The following is an 8,665-nucleotide window of genomic DNA, read 5'->3' as shown; positions in this document are numbered from 1 at the left end:
CTTAAAAAAAATTACACAATTTGAAAGCTGGGACTTTGTTTCATATCATAAGTAACCTTCTCTGTCTTGTATGTCGACGCGTTGTCAGTGTCCTCTTTGCTCCGCAATGTATTTTTCACTCTGTGTGGCGTGACAGCGCCATGGCTTGTCCGACAAAGCAAAAGTAACTAAGGGGGGCGGGTCTTTGCGAAGGGTCAATTAAATGTCTTTTTTTTTTTACAGTCACAACTTGGATTGATATAAAAAATAAAAAATAAAAAACTTGGTTTGATATTTTATGAACAAATTTTGTGATAATACAATTGAATTCATACATTTGAAGTGTGACTTAAGTGTCCAAATACTTTTTAGGGCACTTTATGGGTGTTTCTTATCATATGTGTGTTTTTTTTTTTTTTTTTTTTTACAATTTCTAAATAAAATTGCTGACCCACTAGTATAATTGCAATACACAAAATCATATATATATATATATATATATATATATATATATATATAAGTTATGAACATTTCCAGATCATCTGAAATGATGTATTCTGTTTAATAACATTATGTGGTGGAAATGACATTTGAAACATTTTTTAAATAAAATATTTAAATAAAAACCCCCATTATAATTTTATAGCTAGCATTTTATACACAAAATCAAATACTATTTTGCATAATATATCAAAAAAAGTATTCCAGTGACATTTACCTTGACATTTCTTTGTTTTGTCTCATATCATCTTAAGCTCATCAATGACACTGTTGTCTCCTTTGTAAACAAGTACTTTTCATAAAATTTTGTTATGGGCAACAGTTTTAATGTAACCTTTACATAAGAAAAAGAGACTATTTGAAATCTGTAAGTTTGTACAATAAAGGTGCCTAAAATTGAAAAAACAGGCACAAATGCGTTGTGTTTAGATACTTTGAATGTGAATAATACACTCTATGTGCTAAGAAGCATTTGACTTTCAGTGTAAAGGTTTCCATGTAATAAGTGTGTTTAATCTGTATTAGTCTTGCTCTTCAGACATTAGTAGGATCTAAGGTATATATAATGTATAAATGTGTTCATGTGATGTGAATGTTCCCATGCTTTAATTGTGAAGAATATATTCTTTGTTAAAGAGTTTAACCACATGCAGAGTACTTTTAAAGTCTCCCATGGGCCTTCATTAAGGAGATTATGAACTTGAAAGTTATGAATTTATGAAGTTTACTGTTTCCCACTGGGTTCTGGCATACATCATGACTGTTATCTTGGAAACAGCAGCTTACGCAGCTCACAAACAAGAAAAGCTGACCTTATCTGAGAAAACACAAAAAACTACAGATCAGAAGGGTCAGATCAGACATCATCTTTATACAGGCATGTTTACAGTAAATACATAAACAACCTGTGTTGAGCTTTGGTGTGATAAGACCAAAGCTCTAGTCTAGTCTAATTTATGATGTGCACAAAAATGATCTGAGTTATGAAGACTATATGCATGCTTTACCATTCAAAAGTGTGTGTGTGTGTGTGTGTTGTGAGAGAAAGTGCACCGTTCATTTATAAATCTCCTTTCCAGCCCTCACTCACATCAAGGACGTAAGACAGTCTGGTCACACGCTGACTCATCCTGAGGATGCTACCCCTATTCTCTCTTCCTGCGTACACAGCCATTTATTTACACACACATAAAGAGCAATGGCAAAAGACCAATTATCTTTAATGACCGGGAAGCAAACATAAGCAGATTGCCTTTGTGAAAGTTACAGTCTATTAACCTAACACAACAAATATGTGAGTGCAAAGACGAGAGATTGTAGGTTTGTGTACTGTATTTATTTGCTGCTTGAATGTATGTTTTTGATTGGTTGTATGTATAAAGACGAAGTAACTCCGACAGGTTGGTTCTGGTTAGGATTTGCAGAGCTTAGTAGCTGAATTGGGTCAGTGCGTTTGCAACATATTAAAGACCACAGGTGATCGTCTGGAAGATCAGACACTCATAAACAATTCTTATTTAGAGTTTCTCTGTCTTATATAACCACAAACATGAACGGTTTAGTAGGTTGTAATCAGATTTTGGTGAAATAAATGTTTCCTGTGTACTTTTAAAGTTCAAGTTATTGCTATTTTGGGAGGTTTTGGTGCAGTGCTGCCCTCTACTGCATGACTTCAAAACTAAATCATTTTTGGAGTTTTAAAATGGGACGTTTCAGTCATACTTTTTGCACATACAGTATTTTTCAAGTAAAGTATGAATATGTTTATTTAAAATTTAAAAATAAAAAAATAATAATTGTAAAAATGCAAAACTTTTCTATTATTTATTTTTTTTTTTTTAGATTTGTGTGTTAAATTTTGGAGGATCTATTGACAGAAATGCAATATAATATACATAACTATGTTTTCAGTAGTTCATTTAGACCTTACATAATGAACCGTTATGTTTTTATTACCTCAGAATGAGCCATTTCTATCTCATACACCACGGGTCCCCCCTCCACGTCAAGTCGCCATTATGCGCCGACATGTTTCTACAGTAACCCTAAACGGACAAACTGCTCTACAGATCGCGTTTCGTCAATATGTTCGTTGGTGTTTTCTAGAGGCAGCTTGCATCGTCGCTACGTTGAATACGCACAAAGTAGTAGTTGTAGTAGTAGTAGTCGTCTGGTTTATTAGAAGCAGAGACCGTTCTTTGTTAGAAGTAAGTAGAAACCTCATTGCTTCACTGGCTAATGTACTCTCTGCGGTCTCAGACAACGACATCTTTGTCATGTCGGCCAGACGGCCACCGTAGCTTCTCCGAAAGGGAGGGGTGCGAGGGGTGTGCGCCGTTAGTTGCAGTTCGCAACCTCACCGCTAGATGCCGCCAAAATTTACACATTGCACCTAAATCAATAATAATATGGTATGTGTTCATTTTGTGCAGTAGTGGAAAATTGACATCTTCACCCTTTATTAATTATTAAAAATTTGTTAAAGATTTTGTGAGCATATTGTGCTTGGAGCCAATAGTTTTATTTGTGATAACGCAATGAAACATGCCAAGTTGCGTAATTTCTGGCCAGGCTGTCATACAAAGAAATTATGAACACATGCAAAAACAAGAGAGAACCAACTAAATATTAATAACTGATTATGTTGTAGTCGATGTATGCTTTTTCCTGTGAGATTTTTGTTTTTCTCTGCATAGTAAAATAAAATGCTGTAGTTTGCCTTTTTTTATTGCCAAATAATTTTGTCAGATAAATAAATACCTTAACCAGGTTTAATGTTACTTTTTTCCCCCCTCATATTTAAAATATTTAAAAAATATGTAAAATATTTTCCTCATATTTTGATGGTTTAATCAAACTTGTAGGGTCATTAAAAACAAATATCTCCTCTGGACATATGTAAAAAGTCTTTTTATGTGCTTGAATATTTTATTCTTTAAATAAATACACAATAAAGACATATTACAACTTTCTGTTCATTCAAAAAGAGCTTTGAAAATACAATCATTCCTTCCATCAAAGTGCAAAGAGCCGTAAAATGGTCACAATGGCAACAGTCATTATAGTCAATAAAGTAAAAAATCACTGCAATCAGTCAGAGCGCACACAAAGAATCAAAACAACGCAATGTCCCCAATTTAAGTGGTTGGTCATTTGTTGGCGTGTTCCCTAAATAAAGTTCTTTGACCTTATATTAGCAGCCAGCTGTAATTGGATGAGAAGGAGGAGCAGATTAGACCATTTTAAGAACGTAAGCTCCTCTTCTTGAAGGCCTGTCTGAGACGTCATTACGTGACTCAGCGCTCACATTCACATCAATCCTGTCCCATTCACAATACCAATGGCATTTTGCTGTCGGTGAGACATTAAGTACATACATCAATGCCAAAACACACCATTTTTTTCATTCCCACCCCCCCATAAACAAACACTATTTAAGAGATCGTATTGATCAGATGCCTTGTTAGGAGAGAGTTTCTGATAGGTCAGTGTCCTTCATGGGCATTTCAGGAGGGTTGTACATTGGCATCTGCTTTCTGGGTGACACTGAGGTTGGCAAACCAGAGTGCCAAGCCCAAATTGGGAGGCCTTCTGTACATCCTTGTGAGGAAAAGCTGGAGGCCCATCATAGAAACACTGTCCTACTCTCAGAGCTAAAGAATTCATAAATAAGCATATTCAGTACTTTGCAGTTTATATAACACAAATACATTTTAAATACAAATACATGTATTAAATAAACGTATTTACATTTACATATGTACATTAGAACTCAAAAACAAAAATATATATAAATATATAAATAAATGACCAATAAATTGTATGTAAGAATATAAAATATAAATCAAATAAATAGTTCACCTTATATATATATTAAAGTCTTTTTCTTTTTATATAAAGAATAAATGACTTCCTGACAGCCAGAGAGAAATTTGCAATATTCCTGTAAATAGTGACTCATCATGACTTGCTAAAATTACTCTGTTTATTAGAGCAGTATGTCTCTTAAAATTGCTTTCAGAAATCAATAAAAACTGAAGTCATACTTTAGCATTAATATTTGTGCTAGTCTTCTGACTGCTGGCTTTATGATGACTGTGGAACCTGTGGTGGTCTTCTTTAGGAACTTTAGATGCAAAACAGTACAATTGTTTTCTGTTATTGACATTTTTGACATTATGTCAAAAATATATTCCAGTGCTAAATGGACCCTTGTCCCAAATGGTGGACTGAAGTGGTCTTTGGGATATCCATATCCATATCCAATCATTTTTATGATTCAGAAGGGTGCTCACAAACATATTTATGTACCCTCAATGCATTTTTTACTAGATTAAAGCCCCTATTATGCTATTTCAAAGGTTCCTAATTTTGTTTTAAGGGTCTTCTACAATAGGTTGACTCACATACAAGGTCAAAAAACACTTTCATTTTCTCATAACATACATTGCAGCATCACCTCTTTTCTCAGTGTCTGAAAAAAACAACTCGATAAAGGATTCAGTCTCTCTAAACCCCTCCTTTCCTACAGCCAGCTCTGCTCTGATTGGTCAGATGGGCAGGTCTGTTGTGATTGGTCCACCGCTTACAGTGCATGTTGGAAATGAAACGCCCTTTTGCCATATCTGAATATCTACGGAGCACTTGATACACAGTGATATGAACGGTAACGATTGAGTTATTGTTTTCTGGCATTATGCAAACCTACATTGGTTTGAGCAGGAAGTAACTGGTTAGTTTCAGGCAGTTCAGAATCGGTTCTTTCTGTTGTGCACTTTGATCTTTAAAACTTTGCAGGCCTTTCACATTCACTACCAGCTATATTACACACTACATGAAAGATAATATCCGAAAAGTATAATAGGGGCACTTTAAAAAGAGGAAAGTTGACTCAGTTGATGTTGCTGTAGAACAAGTTTGGGAGGGCTTGGTTGAGGATCGGCCATCCTCGCAACCAAAGCAGGACTATGAGCTTCAGCATGATGTGGAAAAACTGTAATGATGAATTTTTTGGATTGTTCAGATAAACAGATAAAGGATGAGCTTGAGCATAAAGAACACACCTTTAAACAAAAGAGATGCGTTTTTTCCTTTGCTTTCTGCTTTGCGTTTCACCGCAGGAGATTTGGCGATGGCTTGTGGTATAGGGTCAGCTGTCGAGAGCTGTATCCTGACATCCCAATACCCACAAGGCCTAGCAGCATGGCAAAGCGGGGTACAATGGGCCCTTCCTTCTGCAGACTGGTCCGTGCCGCCTGAGTCTAAAAGCAAAAGGTCAAAGGTCAGTGTTTATGGCCCTTCTAAGAGATAATCGATCCAAGATGCAGTTCTCAGAAATGCTTGTTATCAGACAAGTATTACTGAACTTCCTAGATCAAGATTAAGACTGATAAGAAGATTAAGCTTATCAACATCAACAAATATAAATAAGCAGTTTCCTTGAATACGATTTAAAGTGTTTGTAAACAGTCAAGTATATTACAACCTACAGAGTATATACAGTGCTTTCTGTTTGAATCTTCCCTTAAAAATCCCAGTGGAATCATTCATATCATGTTAAAACATCATTAATGGAAACAAACACCAAAACAACAAAGTTAATTCCTCCTGAATCTGTCTCCTAAAATAGCTAAAGAGAGTTTTAGAGATTTGGAGCATCTCATGTCATTGGGATCGGTATCCAATTAACCAGAACCAGACAGGCTGTGATTCTGATCCAAAAAGGCTTTAAAAATCCCACAGATAAAGAACTAGCAGAGTATTATCAGATTAGTGTAAATATTCATATTGTTTCAGTGTTATTTCCTTGATAAAATGATTTTAATTTGAGTAATATTTAAATGTTTGCTATAATATATATATATATATATATTAAATATATATTTTTTGGTCTAATTTGGTCTGATCTGTAACTGCTTTACTTTGATTTGTTTTCGTGCCCTAATGTGTCTCTTATATGATCAGTCACTTTGATTATTTTATTATGATTTTATTACTTAGTAATGATGCTTACTTATATACCAAACTGTAACCATTACAAGAATACAACACATAAATGCTGTATGTTTGTTTGGGTCTGAGGGATGCAAGACCCTTTTAATAGCTACAAAAAACCCCGACTGACAAACATTGACTTTTCCCCTCAGGAGAATCGATTATATATATATTAAATAAACATTTTCAGATGTACTACTTTTGCTTAGGGTCTTAGAAACCCCAGATATAAAATATGGAACAATGCAATGAAATTTCACATGCTAAGACTCTGATTTGTGTACACTGTAAAAGTTCTCCTGCATGCTAGTTGTTCATGTATATTTGTTTTACTGAATTTTCTACAAAGTATTTTTGGCTAGGGTATTTTTATTTTTACCAAAGACAGAAGTAATGTTACTATGCTAAATAACAACCACCTTTCTGGTAAAAATGAATTCCCTCTTTGGGATGCAACTGATGGTTAATGCTTCAGAAAATATTTTGATTAGGTCAGAAGAACATATTAAAAAGTTCATTTTGAAACTAACATTATTCTGTTTACACATAAAGTCACCTCCAAGACCTCAAACAAAAAGAAAATGAGTCATTTTCCACTGTTTGCAGAAGGCTTATTTAGTTTGTTTTAGAAACAGGACACTCACCTGCAAGTATCGAATGTATCCTGGTGTCAGGAGAGGAATGCGGAAGAACATCTCAGCAGCAGCTCTTGGACCAGATCAGTCCTTCTGGCCAGAGAACCAAAAAGGTCCCGTCCACACACACACGCACACACACCAGACAGATCTGTCACCGCTCTTCAGACACCTGCAGACTAATAAAGCTTTGGGTGCTTATACAACCGGTCACATGTCTGCATGAAATCCTGTCTATCTTTTTGTGAAGGGACAGTGTGTGTTTGTTTGCTCGGTTAAAACTGGAGTATTTCTGGAATACAGGGCAGATATTTAAGTCTATAATAATCTGTTATGACCAATGCAAATAGCAATTAATGAATTGTAAAATTACTAGTGTACTTATGTAGCCTACATTTTTCAAGTATCTGTACTTTATCATATTATTTTTACTTTACTACACTTCATAAAACATATCACTCCTTCTTCGAACAAAAGAAATCGAGGTATGCGATGTCCGATTTGTGAACGAGCACAAAAACAGCACAAAACGGAAGTTGTGGTAGTTTTTTCTTCCCTTATTGTAATGTATTTCCAAAACTGCTTCTCAAACAAGAATAAATGTAGGGCGGGACTAGATTTTGTCCATTGGGAATTGATTGGATAATTGGACCACTGTGGTTTGATATTGGCATGATCTCATGTGAGTGACAGGTTGTCCCGCCCTCATGCCAGTACATATGTCATCAGAGAAGAGATGTCGCTGCAATTGGTGAAGTTATTTTGATTAAAGATTACGAGGGCACATGAATTAAAAAATAATGATGTAGAAATATTGCAATATTCCATATAAAAATAAGAACTGTCAATTTTGATTTCACGCTGATGTTTAAAGAATCTATTGAATCGGTTCACAAATTGCGCTGAACGATTCATTCGCGAATTGGTCTGCTGATGCGATTGTTCTCGAGTCAAAATGAACTTGAACAAATGTTCTTTCCTGATTGACATTTAGGATGCAGAACATTGGATTAGGTCACAATCCCACTGTTCACTTGTTTGTTGTAACAGATGACGCGAACCAGTAATCAAAGCTTCTTAAGACTGACTTATGAACGGTTCATGCAGCTTCGGCTGCATTCAGCACTTGATGCAACTAATGAGTTCGGGGCAGATCTACCGTTAATGACAGGCATAATGTCCCACCTTAATAAGGGTTTAGCAGAGCTTAAACAATCCAAAGGCAAGACGATGCTGCAAACAGATCACAGAAGGGCAGCTTAGAGACCCCTGATGTTCGTGCATTGCGAACTGGAAAACAATGCTCGGGACGTCATAAAAACTGACCTGCTGGAACACCGAAGAGAGGAATAGGAGGAAGAAAAATAGGCTGGAAGAAAAAATAACAACATACACTATCATGTAACATATTTCCTGGCCAATTTATATATTTATATTTACGAAAAAGTGAAAAAAGCATATATATCTTATTAATATTCATGAACTAATCTTTCGCCATATGAAGTTTGTGTCAGCACGACCTAATTAATATTCATCAGCTATCTTTCAGGCATTTG

General features: G+C 35.3%; 1 long non-coding RNA gene across 3 annotated transcripts; it reads right to left on the bottom strand.

The window, feature by feature from the left end:
* Positions 1-3,394: 3,394 nt before the first annotated feature.
* LOC127505494 (uncharacterized) lies at positions 3,395-8,662 on the bottom strand. 3 transcript variants are annotated; one of them, XR_007927716.1, is made up of 4 exons: positions 8,137-8,662; positions 7,119-8,088; positions 5,544-5,741; positions 3,395-4,133 (listed from the first exon to the last, which is right to left on the bottom strand). It is a non-coding gene; the product is annotated as an uncharacterized LOC127505494 (long non-coding RNA). The 3 variants fall into 3 exon arrangements; XR_007927717.1 differs by having other exon boundaries at positions 3,395-5,741; positions 8,137-8,342; positions 8,436-8,662; XR_007927715.1 differs by having other exon boundaries at positions 3,395-5,741.
* Between the last annotated feature and the right edge of the window lie 3 nt (positions 8,663-8,665).

The sequence above is a fragment of the Ctenopharyngodon idella genome, chromosome 22 (assembly GCF_019924925.1).
Source record: "Ctenopharyngodon idella isolate HZGC_01 chromosome 22, HZGC01, whole genome shotgun sequence".
Classification (NCBI taxonomy): domain Eukaryota; kingdom Metazoa; phylum Chordata; class Actinopteri; order Cypriniformes; family Xenocyprididae; genus Ctenopharyngodon; species Ctenopharyngodon idella.
The sequence above is the reverse complement of the archived record's forward strand: the minus strand, read 5'-3'. Positions and strand labels throughout refer to the sequence as shown.